General features: G+C 35.8%; 1 non-coding gene across 1 annotated transcript; it reads right to left on the reverse strand.

The window, feature by feature from the left end:
• Positions 1-9,582: 9,582 nt before the first annotated feature.
• On the reverse strand, positions 9,583-9,689 carry LOC131172299 (small nucleolar RNA R71). The gene has a single exon (XR_009142781.1). It is a non-coding gene; the product is annotated as a small nucleolar RNA R71 (small nucleolar RNA).
• Between the last annotated feature and the right edge of the window lie 18,133 nt (positions 9,690-27,822).

Below are 27,822 nucleotides of genomic sequence, written 5' to 3' on the forward strand. Positions count from 1 at the left end.
CCTTAGTATGCTAAGGATTACTATGTAATATTGGATTACAAGAAGTTCAAGGAGGTCAAGAGCATTGGTGGGACCATTGGGAGGAATTCAAGATCAAGTATTGATTATGTACTCCTTCAGCAACTCTTGTAAAATGAATGAATGAAATGCACCTAGAAATGCGCTGATTCAATTCTTGGCAGCTCAGAATTGAATCCCTTAGAAAGTCCATGATCATACCATATTTACTGCTTATCCATAAATGCATGAGATGTATGGGAATGCATGCAATTATATGATATATGCATGCTAAATGGATAATGTGCAAAGTGAGACCTTAATAGTAATTAGGATGACCATAAAATCTTCCAAACAAATGATTAAGTTGGAAATGCTATAATTAAAATAATTATAACATGGGCCCTCCTTTGGGGAAATTATTTTAAGAAATTTAAGAGATTTTCTTAAGAATAATTGTTAAGCATGAGATGTTGTAAATATGTAAATGGTTTAGTGGCCAAATTGGATGTACCTGAGGACATTAAAATTATTTGCATAATTACTGGCCCAGTGGGATCAACTTAACTAATGCAAGATAAGTCAATAATGGATGTACCTGAGATTTTGAGCATTAGGGGCAAGGTAAAGGATTGAACCTCACATGAGATGTGATGGGCAAGGAGTTGCTCACTTATAGTTTATTGTAATTCTAATAATGGATGTACCTGAGGACGATCAATAGAATTATAAGAATTCAATCACCCACTAGAAATCCATCCAACTAGTATTTCTGTTTTCTACTTTGGAAGTGTAGGATTTGCTAAGTTAGTGGGAGGACCAATTTAATTAAAATACCATAATCATTTTGGTTAATTACATGATACATTTACTAATTAATCTGGTTATTTTCTGCAGTTAATTTTCTGATAATTATGAGCACAGAACAACCACCACCATCCAATATCCTTGTAAGCATACTTGATCGCAATAGGTTGATAGGACCTAATCTCTCTGATTGGCTAAGAAATTTGAAACTTGTCCTAAACCTTGAACATATAGGATATGTTCTAGACTCAAATGTTCTTGGTCCCTTACCTCCAGGGGAACATGAAACTTTGGATAAGTGGAAGGAGCATGATCTGAGAGCTAAGTGTTACATGCTTGCTTCTATGAGTAATGAGTTACAAAAATAGCATGAAAACATATAGAGTGCGAGTGAGATCCTCCTTCACCTACAAGAGTTGTATGGTGAGCACAGCAGGAATGCTAGGTATGAGATATCTAGGTAGCTGTTTTGAATGAGGATGTCTGAGGGACAGAATGTTGGAGATCATGTCCACAAGATGATTTGGCTAATTGAGCAGTTGGAAGATCTTGACTTCAACATGGATTTCCAACTATAGACGGATTTGATCCTTCAGTCCCTTCTTGAGACTTTTGGAAATTTTGTGACAAATTTTCATATGACTAAACAGGAATGCACCTTAGCTGGTTTACTCAACATGCTGGTTATTGCCCAAAAGAATATGCCAGGCAATAAAGGAAAAGAGGTAGCTTTGATTGCATCTTCTTCTACTGGAAAGTCCAACAAGAAGAAGGGCAATAAGAAAAAGAAATCTCAGATTCCTGGTCCTTCCAAGAAAATAGCTAAACAGAAAGGGAAGACTAAAGCTGATGGAGGTAAAGGAAAGTGTTTCCACCGCCAGAAGGATGGGCACTGGAAAAGGAACTGCCTAGAGTATCTTGCTTCTCTGAAGGACAAGAAGGATACACCTTCGGAAGGTATGTCCATATCTTGTTATTTAGATTCTGATGATACTCATAGTTCATCTACAGCTTGGGTTTTAGATACTAGTGCCAGTTCTAATATTTATAATGATATGCAGGAACTAGCAAATAGTAGCAGCTTGCGTTCTCAAGATGTTAGAGTCCGGATTGGCAATGGCTCAACTATTGAAGCTTTAGCCATAGGATCTAAATCTTTTTACATGTTTGGAAATATTTTGTGTTTGGAAAATATGTTATATGTACCTGATGCTTTTAAGAACATCATTTCTATATCTAGTTTGACTAGAAATGGCTATGAATTTCAGTTCACATATGATATTTGCAATATTTATTTTGGAAATAAATATGTTGGTTCGGGTTATATGAATGATGGTCTTTATTATTTCGATAATAATGAAAAACACAAAATGAATGCAATTGATCTAAATGAATGCAATGCCATGGTGAAAACCAACTCAAGTTCAAAATATATTTGACACTTAAGGTTATGTCATGTTGCAGAAGATAGGATTGCAAAATTGGAGAAAATGGGGATTCTATCCTCATTGGGCTCTGAGCCTACTCCAACTTGTGAATTTTGCCTTCAGGGCAAAATGACAAGATCACCCTTTGTTGGACAAGGGCTAAGGGCTGAAAATATTTTGGAGCTAATACATAGTGATGTATGTGGTCCATTTAAGGAAATGGCTAGAGGCGATTTTCATTACTTTATTACCTTTACTGATGATAAATCAAGGTTTGGGTATTTGCATTTGATAAAATAAAAACATGAATCCTTTAAAAAGTTTAAAGAATTTAAATCTAAAGTAGAAAATCAAATAGGAAAGAGTATTAAAGCTCTTCGATCAGATCGTGGAGGTGAATATTTGAGTACTGAATTTGATGAATACTTGAGAGAGCACGGCATTGTTTCCCAGCTGACTCCTCCAGGAACACCATAGCTGAATGGTGTATCTGAAAGGAGAAATTGTACTCTACTAGATATGGTACATAGTATGATGAGCTATACTGATATGCCAATCTCCTTTTAGGGTTTGCATTTGAATCAGCTTTATATATTCTGAATAGGATTCCATCAAAATCAGTTTCTTCCACACCTTATGAGATATGGCATGGAAGAAAACCAAGTCTTAAGCATGTTAAGATTTGGGGTTGTCTAGCTTATATCAAAAAGTTGAACACTGATAAATTGAAAACCAGATCAGAAAATGGTCAATTTGTTGGATATCCAAAAGATAGTTTTGGATATTATTTTTATTTGCCTACATCACAAAAGGTTGTGGTGAGTAGAGATGCTACATTTCTTGAACAACAGTTTGTTCAAGAAGGAGGAAAAGGAAGGCAAATAGAGTTAGAGTTGGAAAATTCTGACCAACCAACAGATCAGATGGATGTAAATCCATCTAGTCAACCTACTCCCATTGATGAAACATCTACAGCTATTCCTCGTAGAACAACTAGGGTATCTCACCCACCAGTGAGATATGGTTTCCTTCATGAAGAAGAACAAGAATTGTCTACTCATGAAGAAGTAGATCATGGAGATGATCCACTTACATATGAAGAAGCTATATCAGATATAGACTCTTCAAAATGGATTGATGCTATGAAACCCGAAATTGATTCCATGTATAAGAATCAAGTTTGGGATCTTATTGACCCACCTGAAGGTATTGTACCTATAAGGAACAAATGGGTCTTCAAAAAGAAAATTGGTTCTGATGGAAAGGTAGAGACCTATAAGGCAAGGCTAGTACCGAAAGGGTTTCGCCAAAGGCAAGGAATCGACTATGAGGGGACTTTCTTGCCTGTTGCCATGCTTAAATCAATTAGGATTCTATTAGCAATAGCTGCATACTATGATTATGAGATTTGGCAGATGGATGTCAAAACAGCATTTCTCAATGGATACATTGAAGAAAACATTCTCATGGAACAACCTAGGGGTTTTGAATTCCAAGGTGGTTCCAAAGTATACAAGCTAAAGCGATCCATTTATGGGTTGAAGCAAGCTTCGAGGAGTTGGAACATCCATTTTGATGAAGCCATTAAATCATTTGGTTTTATCAAAAATGAGGATGAGCCATGTGTATATAAGAAGGTTAGTGACAGTGCTATCACTTTCCTTGTCTTATATATGGATGATATACTGTTGATGGGTAATGACATAGGTATGTTGACAACTGTAAAGGTATGGTTATCAAATACATTCTCCATGAAAGACTTAGGGGAGGCAACCTATATTCTTAGGATTCGCATCTATAGACATAGAGCAAAAAGAATAATTGGTTTGTCCCAAAGTCTATACTTGAAAAAGGTGTTAAAGAGGTTTAACATGCTTGATTCCAAGAGAGGATTGTTACCAGTGAGACATAGTATCCATCTTTCTAAAAAGATGTCTCCAAAGACACCTGAAGAAAGAGATAAGATGGCCAAGATTCCATATGCTTCGGCAATTGGAAGTTTGATGTATGCAATGTTGTGTAATAGGCCGGATATCGTATATACTGTTAGTTTGACTAGCAGGTATCAATCCAATCCAGGTTTGGAACACTGGATAGCTGTCAAGAATATCCTTAAGTACTTGAGAAGAACTAAGGATTTATTCTTGATCTATGGAGGTGCAGACTTGCAATTGGATGGTTATACTGATTCTGATTTCCAATCAGATATTGATGATAGAAAGTCTACCTTTCGGTATGTATTCATTTGTAATGGAGGTGCAGTCAGTTGGAAAAGTTCCAAATAGAGCACGACTGCAGATTCCACTACCGAGGCTGAGTATATTGCTGCATCAGATGCTGTAAAGGAAGCTGTTTGGATAAAAAAGTTCATGATAGAACTTGCAGTAGTTCCTTCCATTGAGTCAGCAGTTCCACTACACTGTGATAACAATGGAGCAGTCATACAGGCTAAGAAACCAAGGTCTCACCAAAAATCAAAACACATAGAAAGGCGCTACCATATTATCAGAGAAATAGTTGGATGAGGCGATATAGCCACGCAGAAAATAGCATCAGCTGAAGATCCAGCTGATCCATTCACTAAGCCTATGTCACAGACTCAGCTAGACTGACATCTTGAGAATATGGGTCTAAGATATTGTAATGAATGGCTCTAGTGCTAGTGGGAGATTGTTAGTAGTATGCCCTAGAGCATATCATTTAGTATGTATCTTGTACATGTTTTTATTAATAAAAGGCATTTCTACTTTTCCATTTACATAATATATTTATGTGTAATATAAAAGGTCCATTGATATTTTGTTAAAAATTCTATTCTTAAGTTGTTAAGAATATGAGTGACAGTATTTCTAGTACAAAGTATCATAAATAGGTTCACAATCGAGGATACTTCATAATAAGGACATGACTTATCCAGAAAGATTGTATTCATGTTTGTTCCCAAGTTATTTATATGAGATATAAATAAGATGGAATGGTGAGTCTCATGCCACATAACAAACATGATAGGCACTTATACATGATAAGTAGGCCAAACCAGTGACACTTATGACAAGCACATAGAGTTTACTCTTGTCAATGCATTGTCATAAATCATATCAGTGCATATAATCTTTAGACCTGAGATAGCACAGTTATCTTGTATATAGGTGGTTTGAGTTTGATACTGCTTTCATACTTGTACTGTGTATGGGTATATGGGCATGTGTTGGCTCCTACTAGTTATAGATGGAGGTAGGTGTTGATCAAGATGAAATATGTTCCTCTAAGTAAATAGAGATAAAATCCTATGTTCATTTAATTATTCTTGATGTTTCAAGTTCCTGGCCAGGACAGATAGATTTAATCAGAAAAGAGTTTCTGATGAGAAAATCTTTTTAATCAAGAACTAGAATTAAAAGAGAACATAATATTTATAACAAATGGAGTTTGACATAAACCATGACTCCAACTTGAGTTGGGATTTTGTAACAGAGAGATTCTAGTGCATGGTAACATATGATTATAGGTTCATTTAAGGTAAACCTTATTACTGATTGGGTGGCCATGGCATGCTATGCTAGGTATTAACCATGGTCTATGAAGTGCATAAAATGATTTAGAGAAATCATTTATGGTAAGAAAGAGTTCTGATGATATTAAGAGTATGTATCATGTCTCATTGCCAATTAGTGATGAGCCTAGTAAGTCACGCACATACACAAGTAATCACCTAATTAAATATGATTTAACTAATTAATTAATGAGTTTAATTGATTAATTAAATAGGTTTGGTTTTCAATTAGATTGCAAAGTCTCTAGCATGACTTGAAACCAAATCTAGGTTATTGGATGTATAGTATAAGTTAAATTTATATTTAAAGTGTTTAAATATGAATTTAATTAATGACAAATTAATTAATAAAGATTAATTAATTGATTTATATTTGATATAAATTGATTAGAAGAAGTGTAATAATTATTTTGGGTTGAGAACTCAAAATTAAGACACAGGGGCATTTTGGTCATTTCACAGGGTGACATGTGGCACCGTTAGATGGTGACACATGGCACTACACATAAGCTTGCCAAATGTCTTTTAATCATATAAGATGATTAAAATTAAGATTAAATATAGGTTTGACACTTGGCATAATGTGATTGGGTCAATTAAACCTAGAACCAATCAGAGGGTGACATGTGGCAAGGGTTTTATGTGTTGACCTAGCTATATAAGTGTTGTTATGAAAAAAAAATAAGGCAAGCTACTGCCTCCTCCTTTGTGCCGCCACCTTGAAGCTCCCATTCTCTCTTTTTCTTCATCTCTCGCCAATTCCAAGAGATTAGCAAAACAATCTCTTGAATTAAAAATACTAGAAATTATTTCTAGTGGCCTGTTTATATCTTTAATCTCTTAAAAGGCAAAACTTGATTTTCTAATTAATAGAAAAAGCTTTAGAAGCTGTTTAAGGGCTGCCATAGGTGAACTTGGTGTGGATAAGCTAGAGGGACAATATCTGGTGTCCTGAAGACGCATCCGAAAGGCATAAATACACTGCAGTGCATCAAGAGGTTAGTGCATTTGTTTTTTATCTAATCTAGGGTTCTAAAATTAATCTGATTAAGTTTTAAAATCTTAAATGGCAAATACAGATCCAAAAACATATTAAAAGTGTTTTAATATGTTTATCATTGAAATCAAATAGATAAAATATAAATCTTGCATGATGCATGTGACCCTTGGTGAAAATTTTTAAATTCAATGGTTTAAACTTGTGTTTTTTCACGCTTTCGCTCCTTCAATCTTGACCCTGAGTCTGACCCTGAGACTCCTTGGGCCTCTTACTACCCATGTCTATTGAACCAGATTGACCAGACCCAGAACCTCTCTTGCATTGCCTACCTTTTCCAGACTGCTCTTCATTTCTAACTCTCTCCGCATCAAGGTCTGATGCTACCAACAGAGAGAAATCGGTGAAGTGGTGAGATGTCACTATCAACTTGATGTTGTCATTCAGTCCATCTTCAAACCTTTTGCATTTATCAGTTTCTATGGGCATCAACTCCAACGCATATCTGCTAAATGATACACTTGAATTGTATAGATGTTTTTAAGCACATTTGTATACTATCTCATGGCATTTAGGTAAGTAATCTCATGCATAATAGTGGATTTCATTATTTTTTGTAATTTCTATTGTTAAGATCTTAACTCCATGTTTTTTGCATCATTTCAGGTGTTTTGGTGAAGTCACAGAGCATAGGAGTGCAAAGGAAAACTTGGAGAGGTCAAAAGACTCAGAATTACTGCTGATATAAAGTACACAAGTCATGTAAGCAAAGCCATAGACCAGTGTAACTTTCTGCCATAAGAAAACCAGAGAGCTAATGGAGAAACAAAAGTACACAAGTCATATAATTGGACCTGTGTAATATACAGGGACCCGTGTAAGTCTCTGCCAAGCACAAGCTTGAAGAATTTTCTGAAAACAAAAGTACACGGCCCGTGTAACCAGGCCTGTGTAGCCAACACAGACCCGTGTAAGTCTCTGTGCCAATGCAAGACTCAACAATTTCACTCTAGTAAGTTACACAGCCCGAGGCCGTGTAGTGATACACAGGCCGTGTACTATGCGGCAGCCAGTTTTCTAACCCGAATTCCCGCTCTTGTTTACTAATTCAAATCAGACTCCTAAAGCTTTTTAGACTTAAAATGACCTAACCCTAGAACAACCATTATAAATAGAAGCAGAAAACATAAAAAAAGAGGAGATCAATCCTTTTATAGCACTTTTTAGGAGTTTCAAAGAGGATTCACTTCTGAAATCTCACCAGTCGTCTTGAGGATAATATCAGTATCAAGAGGAGTTTTCCAACCGAAGTTTTACAAGATCAAAGCTGCAAACCCTCTTTAGTTTCTTCATTCCATTTCTTTAAACTGATTTTTATTGCTTTATTTCTTCTAGACGATTTCTTTTACTGTCTTTATTTTTGTTTATCATATGTTTACTGAACTCATCATGAGTGAGTAGTTTTCATATTCTAGAATTGGGAGAGTAATGCTTGTAATCATTATTATGGATAAACATTAAGTTTTATTTATTGGATCTGAGATTTATTCCTTGATTTAATTTCTTGTGATCTTAATACATGCTATGTGTTGGTACCCACTTAGTATTGATTGTAGATATTAATTGAAGGACTAAAAGGTGAAGATTAATATTAGAAAATCAAGATTTTGAACCTAAGAATTCTGACCTAGACATAGGTTGATACCTTTATGGAATTTCAAAATTGGTTAAAGACCTTAAAGGATTTTAATTAATTTTATCGCCATGAAAGTCGAGTTTAAGTTAATTAGAATACACCCTAGGTGCCAGGAGAGAGGACTTAGGATACCTTAGGATTACTTTCCATCAAGGCAAATGATTCTCAATCCAGTAAATAAATAAGATAACATCCATAGTAAGATTCAAGTGTGAAATCTTAATTATGGAATTATTTTAAAATAGATTATTTCATTTTAAGTTTAGCATTTTAGTGTTTAAAATAAACAACTTTCATTGCTTCATTATTCGATAGCCTAAGCAGTCAAAATTACTATGTAGATTGGTACTTACTAATTAAATTCCTCGTGGGAATGATATTTTACTCATCACTTTATTACTTGTTAGCGATCCGTGTACTTGCAGGGTTGTAAAACCAGCAAAACAAGTTTTTGGCGCCGTTGTCGGGGAATTTGGCTTTAGTAATATCAAGCGATAGACAATTTAGCTGATTTAGGCAATTATATTTATTATATAATTTTATTTGATTTGTTTTATTTCTTTTCTTTTCTCTTATGTGCTTGACCTAGTATATGACCAGAACAAGGCTAGAAGAAAAATTTTTGGACTGCGATCCAGAGATAGACAAAACTCTGAGAGCCATCAGGAGGGAAAGGAAACACCAAGAGCACGATCAAGAAGATTCTGAAATTCCAACCATGGCCGATAATAATGATAGGCCAAGACTCTTGAGAGACTACGGAGCTCTATCTGTCCAAGGATTTCAACCGAGTGTCATAAGACCCATAGTGAAAGCCAACAATTTTGAGTTAAAACCAGTATGGCTTCAAATGATTCAACCAACCTAGTTTGGAGGTTCACTAACAGAAGATCGACACTATCACCTTCAGTGCTTTCTTGCCCTTTGTAACACATTCAAGATGAATGGAGTTTCTGATCAAGCCATAGGACTCAGAGCATTCCCATTCTCCCTTTGAGATAGGGCAAGGAAGTGGTTACTTTCTCAACCAGCTGGAACGTTCACCACTTGGGAAAACCTCTCACAAGCTTTTCTAGTAAGGTACTTCCCACCTGCAAAGACTGCAAGACTGAGGCTTGAGCTCAACACCTTCAGACAAAAGGAAGGTGAATCACTCTATGATGCATGGGAAAGATATTAGGACCTGCAGAGGGAATGTCCACACCATGGCATAGAGGATTGGCTACTAGTGCAAAATTTCTATAATGGGTTACTACCCTCTGCAAGGAGCACAATTGATTCAGTTTCAGAAGGTGACCTAATGGAGAAAACAGTGACACAAGCACTTAAACTTCTAGAGAGGGTTGCATACCATAATTATGAGTGGTCAAATGAAAGAGAAAATGTAAGGAGAACAATAGGGGTCTTAGAAGTGGACGCCCTAAGCATGATAAATGCTCAATTTGATCAACTCACAAGGAGGCTTGATAAAATGCAAGCCAATGCAGTAGGGATGAATAGTCAACATGAGGACAACTATGGAGGAGGATACATGAGTTCAGAATATAACAACTTTAATGAACCCTCTATAGAATAGATGAAATATGTGAATAATGGGGGAAACTTCAACCAGAGGTGGCTTAACAATCCATATTCAAACACTTATAACCCAAGATGGAGGAACCAAACAAATTTCTCATGGTCCAATCAGTAGAATCATCCAATAAACAAGCAACAGGGGTACAAACCACCAGCACCCCCTGGATTTCAGAAGAGAGGCTAAAACTTTGCACAGCCACCATTGCCTCCTCAACCTCAGTAACCTGAACCAAAGATGACCATGGAATCCATGATGAAAGGTTTCCTAGCAGCCTAACAACAACAAAATGAATTGATTAAACAGTTGAATTCCATAATGGACCAGCTTGTTACCCATAACAAGATGCTAAAAAACCAAATTGCACAACAAGCAAGTTCTTCAAGTAATACTGCTGGTAAACTACTTAGTCAACCAAAGATGAACCCAAGGGAGCATTGTAAGGAAATTATATTGAGGAGTGGAAGAACTCTAGTACAATCAGAGAAAGAACCAACAGGGGAGACCTAAGAAGAATCTAAAAGCCAAGCAAAGAAAAAGGAGGAAGAAGCCAAGAAAGATCAGAAAGAGGAAGTAGGGAAGAAAAAAAAGTTACCAGAGCCTACCTTTTCCTTAGAGATTTCAAAAAGCGAAATTGGACAAACAGTTTGGGAAGTTTTTAGAAATTTTACAGAAACTTTATATCAACATTCCCTTCATAGAAGCACTCTCTCAGATACCATCCTATGCTAAATTTCTTAAGGAAATTCTGACAAAGAAAAGAAAATTGGAAGACTATGAAACAGTTGCTCTGACAGAGGAATGCAGTGCCATACTGCAAAACAAACTGCCTCTAAAGTTAAAAGATCCAGGAAGCTTCTCCAAACCATGCCTTATTGGCAACAAGAAAATAGAAAAGGCCCTCTGCGATCTTGGGGCAAGTGTGAGTTTAATGCCTCTATCAATATGCAAAAAGCTGGAGATCAGAGAACTGAAGCCCACAACAATTTCACTGTAATTGGCTAATCGATCTGTTAAATATCCTGTGGGCATACTTGAGAACATCCCCATCAAAGTGAGCAAATTCTTCATTCCAGTAGACTTTGTTGTCCTTGAGATGGAAGAAGATGTTCAGATCCCTATCATTTTGGGAAGACCATTCTTGGCAACCACCGGAGTAATCATAGACGTCCAAAATGGGTGATTAACCCTCAAGGTAGGAGAAGAAGAAGTGGAATTCAACTTGTTCGACACAATGAAATACAAATTTGAACCTGATGAATGCTTCAAGGTCGACATAATTGACAAACAAGTTGAAGAGGAATTTTATAAGGTACATCCTAAAGATCCTCTTGAAGCACGCATTGTGCACAGTCACACGGCAAATAATGAAAACACAGAAATAGCAGCCTGTGCACAACAGTTAGCAGCTTATCCGCCCCTACCTTTAGCTAAAGCCTCCGAGATGGAGAATTTGAAGGAGGAATCGCCCAAGGACAAGCTCCAGGAGAACACCAAATAGGTAGAGCTTAAACCTCTCCCATCCTCACTAAGGTACACATTTCTGAACTCAAACTCTAAATATCTTATTATAATCAATGCTAGCCTGTCTAAGATAGAAGAGGAAAAGTTGCTAAGAGAACTTAGGACCCATAACAAAGTCATAGGGTATAAAATAGAAGACTTGAAAGGGATTAACCCCTCAATTTGTATGCACAGGATACCTATGGAAGAAAATAGTAAACCCACTATCGAGCATCAAAGAAGACTTAACCCAAACATGAAATAAGTAGTCAAGAAAGAAATTTTGAAACTATTAGATACAGGTATCATATACCCAATTTCTAATAGTAAATGGGTTAGTCCAGTACTTGTAGTTCCTAAGAAGGGTGGGACAACTGTTATCCAAAATGCAAACAATGAACTGATCCCTACTAGGGTAGTCACTAGTTGGTGAATGTGCATAGATTATAGGAGATTGAACAGTGCCACCAGAAAAGACCATTTTCCTCTCCCTTTCATTGACCAAATGTTAGAGAGGTTAGCAAAACACTCTTATTTCTGTTATCTAGATGAGTATTCGAGATTCTTTCAAATTCCTATTCACCTAGAAGATCAAGAAAAGACCACATTCACTTGCCCTTATGGAACATTTGAATATAGGAGAATGCCTTTTGGTCTTTGTAATGCCCCTGCTACCTTTCAAAGATGCATGATGGCTATTTTTTTTTATTATATTGAAAATATCATGGAAGTATTTATGGATGATTTTTTTGTCTATGGACTTACTTTTGATGATTGCCTAGCTAATTTATCTAAGGTGTTGCAAAGATGCGAAGAATCAAACCTGGTCCTAAATTAGGAAAAATGCCACTTTATGGTAAGAGAAGGCATAGTTCTGGGACATATGATATCAGAAAGAGGAATTGAGGTTGATAAGGCAAAAATTGAGATCATTGAAAACATGCCACCACTAACATCAGTCAAGAGAGTGCGAAGCTTTTGGGACATGTAGGGTTCTATAGAAGATTCATTAAAGATTTTTTTCTAAAATAGCGAAGCCACTTACCAACTTGTTAAGTTAAGATGTTCCCTTTAATTTTGATGAAAATTGCCTTATCTCTTTTAACAAGATTAAAGAAGCCCTGATCTCAGCACCAATAATGCAACTCCCAGATTGGGAACTACCATTCGAGGTGATGTGCGATGTGAGTAACTTTGCAGTTGGAGCGGTGCTCGGGCAAAGAAAAGATAAAAAGCTCCATGCCATTTATTATGCTAGCAAGACACTTGATGACTCACAAATATATTATGCTACCACAGAGAAGGAATTCCTAGTTGTGGTGTTTGCAATGGACAAATTCAGATCTTACCTAATTGTGTTAAAAGTTATTGTATTCACAGATCATGCTGCAATCCGGTACCTTTTGAACAAAAAGGAAGCAAAACCAAGGCTGATTCGATGGATTTTACTCCTATAAGAATTTGACCTTGAAATCAAAGACAAAAAGGGATCCAAAAATGTAGTAGCTAACCATCTTTCTAGGCTAAAATTAGAGCACACAGGAGACTTCTAGGATTTTCCAATTGATGACTCATTTCCTGATAAGCAATTACTAGCATTCTCCTAAGCTCTATGGTATGCTGACTTTGTTAATTTTCTTGTATGCAGATTATTGCCTCCAAACATGACTTATCAGCAAGGGAAGAAATTCCTACATAATGTGCGATACTACACATGGGAGTAACCTCTACTATACAAGAGATACAATGATGGACTAGTAAGAAGATGCATACCAGAGTAGGATATGGAGAGCATCCTCCAGCGCTGCCATTCATCATCATATGGAGGACACTTTGGCACCACAAAAACAGTAGCCAAAATTTTACAAGCTGGATTGTACTGGCCATATTTGTTTAAGGACATGAGATCCTTTGTGTTAGCTTGTGACCAATGTTAAGGAACAGGTAACACCTCAAGAAGGAATGAAATGCCACTGCATGGTATACTTGAGGTAGAATTGTTTGATGTATGGGGAATAGACTTCATGGGCCCATTCCCCTCTTCCCATGGAAACAATTATATTTTGGTTGGTGTTGATTATGTGTAAAAATGGATAGAAGCAATAGCCACACCCTTTCGACTGGTTTATGAAAAATCATGCCATCTCCCTTTTGAACTTGAACATAAAGCTTATTGGGCAATTTAGATCCTAAACTTTGACCTCAAAGCTGCTGGTGAAAAAAGGCTCCTACAACTAAATGAGTTGGAAGAAATCCGATAGGATACGTACGAAAATGTCAAAATCTTCAAAGATAAAACCAAAAGATGGCATGACAGGCGCATAGCAAGGAAAGAAATAAAAGAAGGAGACCTTGTCCTGTTATTCAACTATAGATTGAAACTCTTTCTAGGGAAGTTGAAATCAAGATAGTCTAGACTTTTTAAGGTCACTCAAGTCTTCCCATATAGAGCAGTAGAAATGTGGAGCGAAACCTCAGGAGCATTTAAAGTCAATGGCAGAGGCTTAAGCCTTACTTTCAAGGATAACCCATAGAGAAGGGAGTCAATTGCACCCTCGACCATCCTACTGACAGACCATGAAAGGTGAAAGCAAAGTCAAGCTAATGACTATAAACAAGCACTTTTTGGGAGGCAACCCAACATTTCTAATTTTTTTCTTCTTTCTTATTTTAATTTTGTAAATATTTATTCATATTTTCTTTTGTAGGAATCCCAAAAGATCTCAAATCCAGAAAAGTAAGGAGGAATAGAAAACAAGAGAGGAGAGGAATCATTAAGTCAAAACCATAGAAGAGAAAATTGAACAAAACTAAGGAAGTACCTTTGTTGCTAACCTTTACATCCATTTCATGTGTTGATGATAAAAATTTTCAATAGGAAAAAAATTTGGAGAATTAGAAAATTACACGGGTCATGTACTGATTTCACACGCCTCGTGTAACTTTCTAGAAGTCCATAAATTTCTTACAATTTTTAACTCGGAGGGAGATAAAAAGTTACACAGGTCCATAGCCCAATTTACACGGGCCGTGTAATGTTGCTAGCAGAACAATCTAATGACAGAAAGTTACACGGGTCCTCTTTGTAATTTATGTGGACCATGTAACATGTCTAGCAAAGCAACTCGAGAGGCAGTAAGTTACATGAGTCCTAGAGCTCAATTACATGCGCCGTGTATTATTACAGGATTTGAAATTTTCGGGTAGAAATTTACACGGCCCTACATGTCGGGACCCGTGTAGTGATACACGACCCATGTATCATGTCACAGACGCGACTCCTAGAGCACGAAACATGTGAAACGAAGAGTCCTAATGGCTCTTTAAATGCACCCCTCGCCTTAAACCCATTTATAAAGATAAAACCCTTCATCTCCACCCCTCCTAGTCTATAAAAACCCCTCAAATCTCTACTCCCTTCACCAAACCCTAGTATTCTCTTTTCCAAAAGTCTCCCATGGCTCTTGTAAAGTGATTTACATGAAGAATGGACTCTTCTTCAAGGCTAGGAGGAGAATCCTCACCTTCTCCCCCTCAGTCGACACCCCAATGCCCAAGAACAAGGGCAGCCTCTCCTCAACCAGCCCATCCTCAACCATAACCCGCTCAATAAGCCCCACTGTAACCCCAGCCATGAGCCGCTCCACAACCTAAAATCTCCATTCCTTGGGGATTCCGTGATGATGCCCACAAGGCAATGTGCACCCAGCTTCACACCCTAAAAATTAGCTCCACGAAATACGTGGATTTCACACTGCTAGAGCAAATCAGGATGTAGGATGAGATCAACGGACTACTCGATAGCATCAGGTGGACAAGGTTCACCCAACTCCAATTCCTCGCATACGGGGACACCACACTGAAGTTTTTGGGCAGTTTTAAGGCCACCTTGTGGCCTACCGATAAGGAAGATAGAGGCAGAATTGAATTTTGCCTCCTTGGTGTCGACCGGGTGATGAATATAGATGAGTTCAATGCCATCTTCGGCTTCGATAGTGCCGGCCACTGGGAGATCCCTATTAACCACATGCTCTATAACAGCATCAACTTCTGGAGTTCCATTACCCCGGACACGGAGCCATATAACTCCAGCAAGTCCAAATCCTTGAGTATTACAAGTCCAACCTTGCGATACATGCACCAAGTAGCCGCCCACACCATCATGGGCCATGGTGACAGCCTTGGCTTGGTAAACGCTAGCGAGCTATTTTTCTTGTGGTGTATGATCACCGGGCAATGCTGCAGCACCAGCTTCTTTTTCTACAACCACATCCGCTGCCTCTGTCATTAGCCTACCAGGCACATCGTGCTTGGTGGCCTCATTACAACTATAGCCCTCCACTTTGGATTCGTCCTAGGACATCACAGACTGCGCTCTGTCAGCGAAACATCAAGAACAGATCAAACCATCTGCATATCAATGGGGATATGTAAAAAGGTGTGCAACACCAGCTATTTGCTTGATGCCAAAGGGAATGCAATCCCTCGGAGAGACAAAGCACAAAAAGGGCCTGGTGAGACTTCGCAGCCACAGGCGAAAGTCCAAGAGCCACTGTTTCATGAGTCCCCCACTCGAGTGCCTCCATACACACCACTACCCACAGACCCGATCCTCGCATACCTACAGCGCATGGAGACCACCACTAACAACAGGATGCAAACAATCGAACATCCTCCAAAAAGCCCACAACAAGTTGGACATGCTAATGGAGAGGCTCGACGAAAAGGAGCTAGGATCACCATCATCACCATGAGAGACCTTTTAGAGTTAAGACTATAGGATAGGTTCTTTACTGTAAAATCTTACATACCTTGGTCCTAAACTGCAATCATAGGTCTTTTTTATTTGCTTTATGTCCAAACTTTTCCATGCTTAATAAATAATATGCTTTCTTATAATTTTTGTACATTTTCTCTAATTTTGCATATTATGTTAACATTAAGGACAATGTCTGATTTGAGTTTGGGGGGGGTACAAGTGCATTTCATGTCTTGCATATCATTACTTTATTTAAATTCAGCTATATTATTCTTGTGTATCAAAATTCAAGAAAAATGTTGAAAATTTTTGAAAATTTTGAACTTTGAATTGTGAAATTTAGCACTATAACCAATTTCTAGTAAGCTAATAATTGGACTCCATGGGATAGAGGAATGAATGTATCTGGATAGGCAAAAAGCGATTTTAACATGTTGTCTATGAAAAAGCTAATCTCTTTAGTGGAACTAGATTAGTTAAGCCCCTTCATAACTATTAATTTATCACATCGAACTTGTAAAGTTAAGAGAAATTTCTTGAAATATAAACAAACCTAAAAATGCCTCACCAGCTCTAGAACATATCTCTTGGACCCATCAAGGTGAAACCCTAGCATATGCTTGATGAAGAAATGATTAAGGCATTCTTTGCTATAGCCTAATTAAGCCTTAGCCATCCTTAGTCACAATATATCCCTTGCACCCAACTTGAGCCTATATTCTTACCTATGTGATTTTCCTTGCTTACCTATATTATTTACCTAGTCCCTAGCCTAAACACATACCTACCCTTTTGAGGAAGCTAATGCATAACTAAAAAGTATATTAAGTGCAAAAAGAAAATGGAGAGAGGATAAAGAACTCGAGAAAGATTGCAAGTGTGAAATTAAAACTAAAGAAAAATCTGCCTTCCTAACCCAGCAAAAGCAATGAGTTTAGGGGAGAAGACAAAAGGGACATAAATAAAATAAAAAATATATATAAAAAAAGGGGAGAGAAAAAGGAAGTCCCAAGAATCATGGAAGCATGCTTGGCACTATAAAAACTAAAAGCCCTCCTCTCTAGACAATCAATAGAGTAAACTTAGTATACTTGGTATTTTATGCATAAATGCTATCCTCATATTTGCATTCCCTATAAACCTTTCATTGGCAACCAAGTCATTATCCCTTTAGCTCCATTACAACCATTTTGAAGACCTTTTGATCTTTTCAAAAGTGTATGCTACATTAGTGGAGATAGAAAATTGAGATATGCCTATGGAGTTGGAATTGAGTCACTTCATCATAATTATCCATAATAGAGGCAAATTTAGGGGAGTAAGTGTTTCTCAAGTCTATCCTAATAAAACAGGTTATTTGTGACTTATTAATGGCCTTGTATAGAGGAATAATTAGTTGAAACACCATGAAAGGGGGTAAAGTTCCAAACAGGCAGCTATTAGAACCCTTATGCCTTGAAAGAGGGTAATTGGTATGAAGGATTAGAGAAGTTCAATTTTGTGCTTATTAAATTGTTAGTTATATTCCTAAGTTATCCCGTGAAATGCGTTTTAAAATAGAGTTTTGTTTTGCTTAATGACAAGCAAGAGTTTGAGTTTGGGGGTATTTGATACACTTGAATTGTATAGATGTTTTTAAGCACATTTGTATACTATCTCACGGCATTTAGGTAAGTAATCTCATGCATGCTAATAGTATGCCCTAGAGCATATCATTTAGTATGTATCTTGTACATGTTTTATTAATAAAAAGGCATTTTCACTTTTTTGTTTACATAACATATTTATGTGTAATAGAAAAGGTCCATTAATATTTTGTTAGAAATTCTATTCTTAAGTTGTTAAGAATATGAGTGACAGTATTTCTAGCACAAAGTATCATAAATTAGTTCTCAATCAAGGATATTTCACAATAAGGACATGACTTATCTAGAAAGATTGTAATCATGTTTGTTCCCAAGTTATTTATATGAGATATAAATAAGATGGAATGGTGAGTCTCATACCATATAACAAACATGATAGGCACTTATGCATGATAAGTAGGCCGAACCAGTGACACTTATGACAAGCATGTGGAGTTTACTCTTATCAATGCATTGTCATAAATCATATTAGTGCATATAATCTTTGGACCTGAGATAGAATAGTTATGTTGTATATAGGTGGTTTGAGTTTGATACTGCTTTCATACTTGTACTGTGTATGGGTATATGGGCATGTGTTGGCTCTTACCAGTTATGTATGGAGATAGGTGTTGATCAAGATGGAATTTGTTACCCTAAGTAAATAGGGATGAAATCCTATGTTCATTTAATTATTCTTGATGTTTCAAGTTCCTGGCCAGGACAGACAAATTTAATTAGAAAAGAGTTTCTGATAAGAAAATCTTTTTAATCAAGAACTGGAATTAAAAGAGAACATAATATTCATAGCAAATGGAGTTTGACATAAACCATGACTCCAGCTCGAATTGGGATTTTGTAACAGAGAGATTCTAATGCATGGTAACATATAATTATAGGTTCATTTAAGGCATTCTTTATGACTGATTGGGTGGCCATGGCATGCTATGCTAGGTGTTAACCATGGTCTATGAGGTGCCTAAAATGATTTAAAGAAATCATTTATGGTAAGAAAAAAGTTCTGATGATATTAAGAGTTGATATCATATCTCATTGCCAATTAGTAATGAGCCTAGTGAGTCACACACATACACAAGTAATCACCAAGTTAAACATGATTTAATTAATTAGTTAAAGTTTAATTGATTAATTAAATAGGTTTAGTTTGCAATTAGATTGCAAAGTCCCTAGCATGGCTTGAAACCAAATCTAGGTTATTGGATGTATAGTATAAGTTAAATTTATATTTAAAGTGTTTAAATATGAATTTAATTATGAGAAATTAATTAATAGAGATTAATTAATTAATTTATATTTGATATAAATTGATTAGAAGAGGAGAAATAATTTTTGGGTTGAGAACTCAAAATACAACGCAAGGTTAATTTGGTCATTTCACAGGGTGACATGTGGCACCATGAGATGGTAACACATGGCATGTAACACCCCTCACCCTTCTACAGTGTAGCCGAGCAAGACGTGCTACACGGCGTGCCGGAGCACCTGATCTTATCTAATTTCATTATAGTTCTAGATTTACTTGTTTAAAAACTTTATATGAGGTTTAGGCTATTTTTACTTTTATCAAAATCTGACTAATTTGGAAAATTCAAAAATTTCAATGATAATCCAGTAGAGTGCTGGCAGTAATTTGGACTAACAGTTCTTCTGAACCTGCCAAAAACAATTTCAATATATAGTCAAATTCACAACTCAGAATCAGTCTCAAAATTTTTCATACTCAATCTCAATCAGAATCATCATGATCAGATACTTAACTCATATATCAAAATTCTTACATTTTATTATTTTGCATAATTTGCCAACTAATTACATAAATTTGTCAAGTACAGGATGTACAAATAATTTACATTATACTTAGAATGAACAAAATACATAACATGTATAAATATGAGCCTTATCTACATGCATTGCTGAGGAGGTGACAATCTTGAACTCTTCTAACACTTCTGCAGATCTGGACTCCAAAAATTTCAGTTGACAGTCTACTAGTTTTACCTTCAGTACCTGCGCGAGGAAGCAATTCCATCGCGCTAAGCATTTCTGCTTAGTGGTGCAATAATATAACAAGAAATAATATATACAAGTAATGAAAGAAATAAATCATCATTTCGAATATCCAGGAATCAATTTAATTTGGTATGGTATTTCTAGTATCAACGATCTTATATACTAGTTTGTTCCTCTTTGTAAGTGCTTTGTTTATAACTTTTCAGTAATACTACCCAGTATATAAATTATTCTAACTGTATTGTATTTCAAGTCTCTACGATTCTGCAATTTATATTTTTGTTATGTTGGTTTTGCTAATTTCTTTTACTCATTCATTCAATACTTAATTTAATTGTACTGAAATTTCATTATACTTAACTTAACTTAGCTTCCTGAATTGAATAATATTTTAAATGACTGCCCATATAACCTATACACTGACCAGACTGGATAAATGGATATACTAGCACTGGGTACCTAGTACCTCGGGCCGTCATACCATCGGTCACAAAGTGTCTCCCGGTGTGCAATTAGTGTGGCTAAAAAGCCATATAATCAATAAGGCATTAAGCCGAGTATAATAACACAAACTGTATAGCCATAGGCTATTAAAATCATAGTATGGCATAATAAGCCATAAAAAACAGTATGACGTAAAGTCATTTACAGAACAGCTGTCAGAATCCTATTGGCATGCCAACCTATCCAAACTAGTCAACTAGGCAAATTAGGGCATATTACCAGATTAAATATTTATTTCTTTATTTTCAGGGTTTACTTGTCATTACACAATTCACTGGTCAATGAAAATATTGACCTTTTTATACATCATGGATAAGTTGATTCTAGTATCAACATGTCACAATTTGCAGTTCAATATGCTGCCAATATAGTGCAATTTACCATTTTTACAAGTTGGCATTCATTGCCAAATTGCTTCAAGCATCATTGTATGTAAATGTCAAATTCTCAATTTTTATGTGCTAGATTGGTCTAGCTTAAAGTCCTATTTCTCTTGGTTTTTAGCTTCTGGTCAAAGAAGCAAAATTGTAGCTCTATGTCTCTTTGCATGCGGGGCAAAATTTCAGGTCATTCTGAGTTGTATAGGCCAAGTTATGGTCAATTTACTAAAATTGGACAGATTGCGCCTTTGGTGCAAAATTTGGTCAAGTTCTCAACTTTTGTGTGCTAGATTTGTCTAGCTTAAAGTCCTATTTCTCTTGGTACTATTCCCTTCAATTCATTTCATTAGTCAACCTAAAATGTTGACCCTTGATGCACTCTACATGAGTCAATTCTAATGTTACCAATATGTCACATTTTATAGCCCTTTAGTGTTGGTATATGTTACCAATTTCATTTCCAAGTGTATTGCATTTTATTGCAATTTACCGGATTTCGGTGTACTATTTTGACCTAGCCGGACGACCTAGTTCCCTCGGTTTTTGGGTTTCGGTCCAAACTACAAACTTGTAGGTCTATGTCTTATTGCACGTGGGGCAAAATTTCAGGTCATTCTGAGTTGTGTAGACCAAGATATGGTCAATTTACCAATACTGGACAGATTGCACCTTTAGTGCAAAATTTGGTCGATTTTAGTTCTGATAGTTTTAGTACCTGAACTTATGCAAGCTATTTGACTTGGTTCTGGCCATTTCTGGGTTTTGGTTCATAAGAATTGTAGCTCTATGTCTTATTGCACTCGGAGCAAATTTTCAGGTCATTCTGAGTTGCGTAGATCAAGATATAGTCAATTTACTAAAGCTGGACAGAATGTATCAAAATTGGTCACTTGAGGTCATTTTAGGTCATTTTAGGTTCGGCCAGTTTTTAGACCCAAACTTGTGCAAGCTTTTTGACTTGCTTATGGTCATTTCTGGGCTTGGGTGTCTTCATATGACTTGTAGATATAGGTCTTAACTATTCATGGTCAAAATTTCAGGTCAATTGGACCTGTTTTGAGTGAGTTATAACCTAAACACTAACTGCTGCCCAAATGGTCAGTTTTCAGGCCTTAAATGCACTAATCCGGATTTGGTCACTTTTTAAGGTCAGTTTCTAGGCAGAATTTTGGCAACATTTCTACATGAAAGTTGGCCTATTTGGTGTCTATTTTCACCCCATATTGGCCTCATACCAATGGGGTTCATAGTTTGGCACTTATGGCCTCATTTAGGTGCTGCCTTCAATACACAACCTGCACAAAGCTCATACACTCCCAATTTAATGTTCCTTCTCCTCCTCATTACTACAATATTCAATCAACAACACTTCCATACATCTATTGTACACAATTCCAGCAACAATTCTGGGCAGAATGTTCAAGTGCTCAATGTACACAATTCATCATTAAGTTCAACATTTACTTCCACCAAAATTTAACATACTTCAATGTCAATATTACACATACACTTCAATATATTCATACTTCAATGTCACTTACACTTGCTGCCCACAATTTAAAATTAGCATATACCATTAATAATCACATGTTCACACACAAATTCATGCTATTAGGGGCTGCCAAACATGGCAGTTTGCTCAAGGCATCAAGGTTCCATTTCACACCCTTAATTTAAACACTACATGCACATACTTAAATACAAACTTACTACAACTTTCATTTGAATTAATCAACCTTCATTTTCATTCATTAGAAGTAAAAATAACTCAAGCTCAACAAGGGTTCATGGCTGCCCAAAATGAAGCAACAACACAAATCTCCAATAATTGTTTCAAACCATAATTTAAATTTCTCAATTTCAATCAATTCAAGTCCTATCACTTCCCATACATATACCCATATCAAACATCATCTTTAAACTCATCTACATCATTTAAACACCTCAAAATCCCATGAATGTCTTGGCTACTGAAATGAAGGGCTCACCAAATATACATTAATTTACTCAATTTCTTCACAAATCAACTCACCCAAAGCTCAAAACAAGATTTAATGAAAGAAAATGGGGAGATTAAGCACTAACCTCATCTTGGGCTTGATTAAACTTCACCAAAACTCCTCTTTCTTGCTTCCTACATGCTACCCATGATGTGTAGAACAAGTTTAATGAAGGACTCTTGAAGAAATGATGGCTTGATTAATGGTGCATGAAGGCTTGTATATGGGCATCCATGGATGAGCTTGGGAGAGAAAATCAAATTCGGCAATGGTGATGAAGGAGTGAAGAAGATGAAATGGTTTAGTGGAAAATGCTGTCCACTTATGGTTTTATACCCCACTAAACATTTAAATAATAGTTAAAATAATTAAACTTTCATAATTCTAATTATAGCCCCATATTTCCTTTAATTGCATTTCATTTATAATTTCATTTTTCATTAAATTTTCAAAATATAATACCACTTATTTTTCATGGACATTTAAGTCAAAAGTCAACTCTAGGTGTCAATTGACCAAAATGCCCCTCTTCGGGTTAAGTTCGGACTTTTTCGGTAACACCGATTTACTCCTGCATCGATTTCTTTAATTTTTATTTTTCGTTTATACTAACTTTCTAATTTTTCTTTGACATTTTATAAGTGTAATATCATTTATTTTTAATGGAGATTGAGGTCAAAAGGCAACACTATGTGTCAAATGACCAAAATACCCCACTTCGGGTTATATTCCCGATTTTTCAGTAACACCGATTTTTGTCTGTTTCTCGATTTTTCATTTTTCTTTGTACTGATCTATTAATTTTTCTTTGATATTTCTATTGTCAATTACATTTCAATAAACCTTTATTTATGTCTCAAAATTAAATTCAGAGGGTTCCCCGCAGTCCTGGGGTCGGCAACGGCCTTCCCATTGTGGTCACCCATCGCTGTGGTATCGGCTCGTTTAACTTAGCATCATTTTCTCTCTTTCATTTTTGTTTGATTTTTCTTGTATTTTCTTTTTATTTATTTCATCATTATATGTCTGTTTACTATCACCGAAGTGTAGTTCCAGACATCCTGACTTGCCTGGACTGTTATTTGACTACTGGAGCAACAGAACGTACAGAACACGTGCAATGGGGATGTTACATGGCATCATGGTTTGTCATTTGTCTTTCTATCATGCATGATGATGAAAGTCAAGATTAAACCTAGCTTTGACACTTGGCTTAATGTGATTAGGTCAATTAAATTAAGATGCAATCAGAAGATGACATGTGGCAAGGGTTTTAAGTGATGACCTAATTATAAAAGGCAAAGAATGAAAGAATAAAAATACATTCTGATTTTTATCTCATAGGTGCTGCCCCCTCTATGCCTCCTTCCTCTCTTCTTCTTCTTCTCTCATCAATTAAAAGAGAATTGCCCATATTCTCTTGAATTAAAATTGCTAGAAATTGTTTCTAGTGTCCTATATACATCTACAACCTCTCTAAAGGCAAATCCCTAATTTCTAATTGGTTAACAAGGCTTGAGAAGCTGTTCAAGGGGCTGCCATTGGTGATCTTAGTGTAGACAAACTAGAGGGACAATATTTAGGGTCCTAGGTGCTTCACAAAGGTGCCAATCACATCTACAGTGCATCAAAATGTTAGTGTACATATTCTTGTATCAATCTAGGGTTCTAATGAATTAATTTATTAATTCTAAAATCTTAAATGGCAAATGTACATCCTAACACATATTAAAAGTGTTTTAATATGCAATTGAACATTAAAATCAATTAGGTACATAATGAATGTTGCATGATGCATGAGACCCTAGAAGAAAAGTTTTGAATTCAATGTTCTAATCTAACAATTTTCATGCTTCTGCTCCTCAAATTGGTGTCAGAGCCACTATATTTGCCATTTCTATTGTTTAATATATGATTTAATTGTGTGATTTGATCATAAGATGATTGATTCATTGCTGGTTGCAAAGAAAAGTGTGGCGGCATCTTGGTTTGATGAATCATGGTACGCATGGTTTTGGGTCTTCAATGGTGCACATGGTTTGGGCTTTGAATGTGCAATTGTTGTATGATCTAAGGCCCATCCCATGACTAATTAAAATGTTTAATTATGAGTTTTAATTATATAATTAAATTTTGATTCAAATTTGATTTTTTAAATTTGTTTGAATGTGATTCAAATCTAAATTTTTAAATTTATTTGAATGTGATTCAAATCTGAATTTTTAAATTTGTTTGAATGAGATTCAAATATGGATTTTTTAGTAGAATATGAGATATTCAATTTAATTTTAGTATGTATGTTTTATTTAATTGTTAAATAGTAATATGCATGATGGATGATCATGGACAATAAAAGACCAATGTGATTGGATTTATTTCTTTTATTTTTCTTTGGGTTGTAAATTAATTAATTTATTTTGGTGGCATGTATTATAAAGGTTGTAATGTTTTTGGATTGTAATTTCATTTATTTGAGGACTTTAAAATCCATATTCTTGTAAATTCGCCTTGGTATGCCAAGGATTACAATGTAATGGGTTGCAAGAAGATCAAGGAGGTCAAGAGCATTGGTAGGACCAGTGGGAGGAATTCAAGGTCAAGTGTTGATTATGTACTCCTTCAGCAACTCTTGAATGAATGAATGAAATGCACCTACGAATACCCTGATTCAATTCTTGGTGGCTCAGAATTGAATCCCTTAGAAAGTCCATGATCATACCATATTTATTGTTTATCCATGTATGCATGAGATGTACGGGAATGTATGCAAGTATATGATATATGCATGCTAATTGGATAATGTGCAAAGTGAGACCATAATAGTAATTAAGCTGACCACAAAATCTTCTAAACATACGATTAAATTGGAAATGGTATAATTAAAGTAATTATATCATGGGCCCTCCATTGAGGTAATTATTTTAAGAAATTTTAAATAACTTGTATATGATGCAATTAATTTAAGAGATTTTCTTAAGAATAATTGTTAAGCATGAGATGTTGTAAATATGTAAATGGTTTGGTAGCCAATAATGGATGTGCCTGAGGACATTAAAATTATTTACATGTTTACAGGCTCAATGTGATCAACTTAACTAATGCAAGATAAGTCAATAATGGATGTGCCTGAGATTTTGAGCATTAGGGGCTAGATAAAGGATTGAACCTCATATGAGATATGATAAGCAAGGAGTTGCTTACTTATAGTTTATTATAATTCCAATAATGAATGTGCCTGAGGATGATCAATAAGATTATAAGAATTCAATTACCCACTAGAAATCCATCTAACAAGGATTTTCGTTTCCTACTTTGGAAGTGTAGGATTAGCTAAGTCAGTGGGAGGACCAATTTGATTAAAAGACCATAATCATTTTGGTTAAATACATGATACATTTACTAATTAATCTGGTTATTTTCTGTAGTTAATTTTCTTATAATAATGAGCACACCACAACCACCACCATCCAATATCCTTGCGAACATACTTGATCACAATATGTTGATAGAACCTAATCTTTCTGATTGGCTAAGAAATTTGAAACTTGTCCTAAACTTTGAACATATAGGATATGTTATAGACTCAAATGTTCCTGGTCCCTTACCTCCAGAGGCCACTCAAGAGGAACATGATACTTTGGATAAGTGGAAGGAGCTTGATATGAGAGCCAAGTGTTACATGTTTGCTTCCATGAGTAATGAGTTACAAAAGCAGCATGAGAACATGCAGAGTGCAAGTGAGATCCTCCTTCACCTATAAGAGTTATATGGTGAGCATAGTAGGAATGCCAAGTATGAGATATCTAGGCAGTTATTTCGAATGAGGATGTCTAAGGGACAGAATGTTGGGAATCATGTCCACAAGATGATTCGGCTTATAGAGAAGCTGGAACATCTTGACCTTAACATGGATTTCCAACTGCATACGAATTTGATCCTCCAGTCCCTACATGAGTCATTTGGGAATTTTGTGACAAATTTCCATATGAGTAAGCAGGAATACACCTTGGCTGGTATACTTAACATGCTGGTTATGGCCCAAAAGAATATGCCGAGCAATAAAGGAAAAGAGGTAACTTTGATTACATCTTCTTCTCCTGGAAAGTCCAACAATGAAGAAGGGTAATAAGAAAAAGAAACCTCAAGTTCCAGGATCTTCCAAGAAAATAGTCAAACAGAAAAACAAAGATCAAAGTTGACAAAGGCAAGGAAAAGTGTTTCCACTACTAGAAGGATTGGCACTGGAATAGGACCTGTCCAGAGTATAGCAAGTAGTAGCAGCTTGCAGTAACGAGATATTAGACTTCGGGTTGGCAATGTCTCAACTGTTGAAGCTTTAGCCATAGGATCTAAATCTTTATACATGTGTGGATATGTTTTGTATCTAAATAAGGTTTTAAATGTACCTGATGCTTTCAAGAACATCATTTCTATATCTAGTTTGACTAGAGATGGTTATGAATTTTAGTTCATAAATGATGTTTGCAATATTTATTTTGGAAATAAATATGTTGGTTCGGGTTATATGTATGATGGACTTTATTATTTAGATAATAATGTTAAATACAAATCTAATGCAAGCAATCTAAAAGAATGCAATGCCATGATGGAAATCAACTCAAGTTCAAAATATCTTTGGCACTTAAGATTAAGTCGTGTTGCAGAAGATAGGATTGCAAAACTGGAGAAAATAAGGATTTTATCCTCATTGGGTTCTAAGCCTACTCCAACTTGTGAATCCTGCCTTCAGGACAAAATGACTAGATTACCCTTTGTTGGACAAAGACTAAGAGTTGAAAATATTTTGGAACTAATACATAGTGATGTATGTGGTCCATTTAAAGAAATGGCTAGAGGTGGTTTTCATTACTTTATTACCTTCACTGATGATAAATCAAGGTTTAGGTATTTGCATTTGATGAAATACAAACTTGAATCCATTGAAAAGTTCAAAGAATTTAAATCTG

Source organism: Hevea brasiliensis, chromosome 13 (assembly GCF_030052815.1).
Source record: "Hevea brasiliensis isolate MT/VB/25A 57/8 chromosome 13, ASM3005281v1, whole genome shotgun sequence".
NCBI lineage: Eukaryota > Viridiplantae > Streptophyta > Magnoliopsida > Malpighiales > Euphorbiaceae > Hevea > Hevea brasiliensis.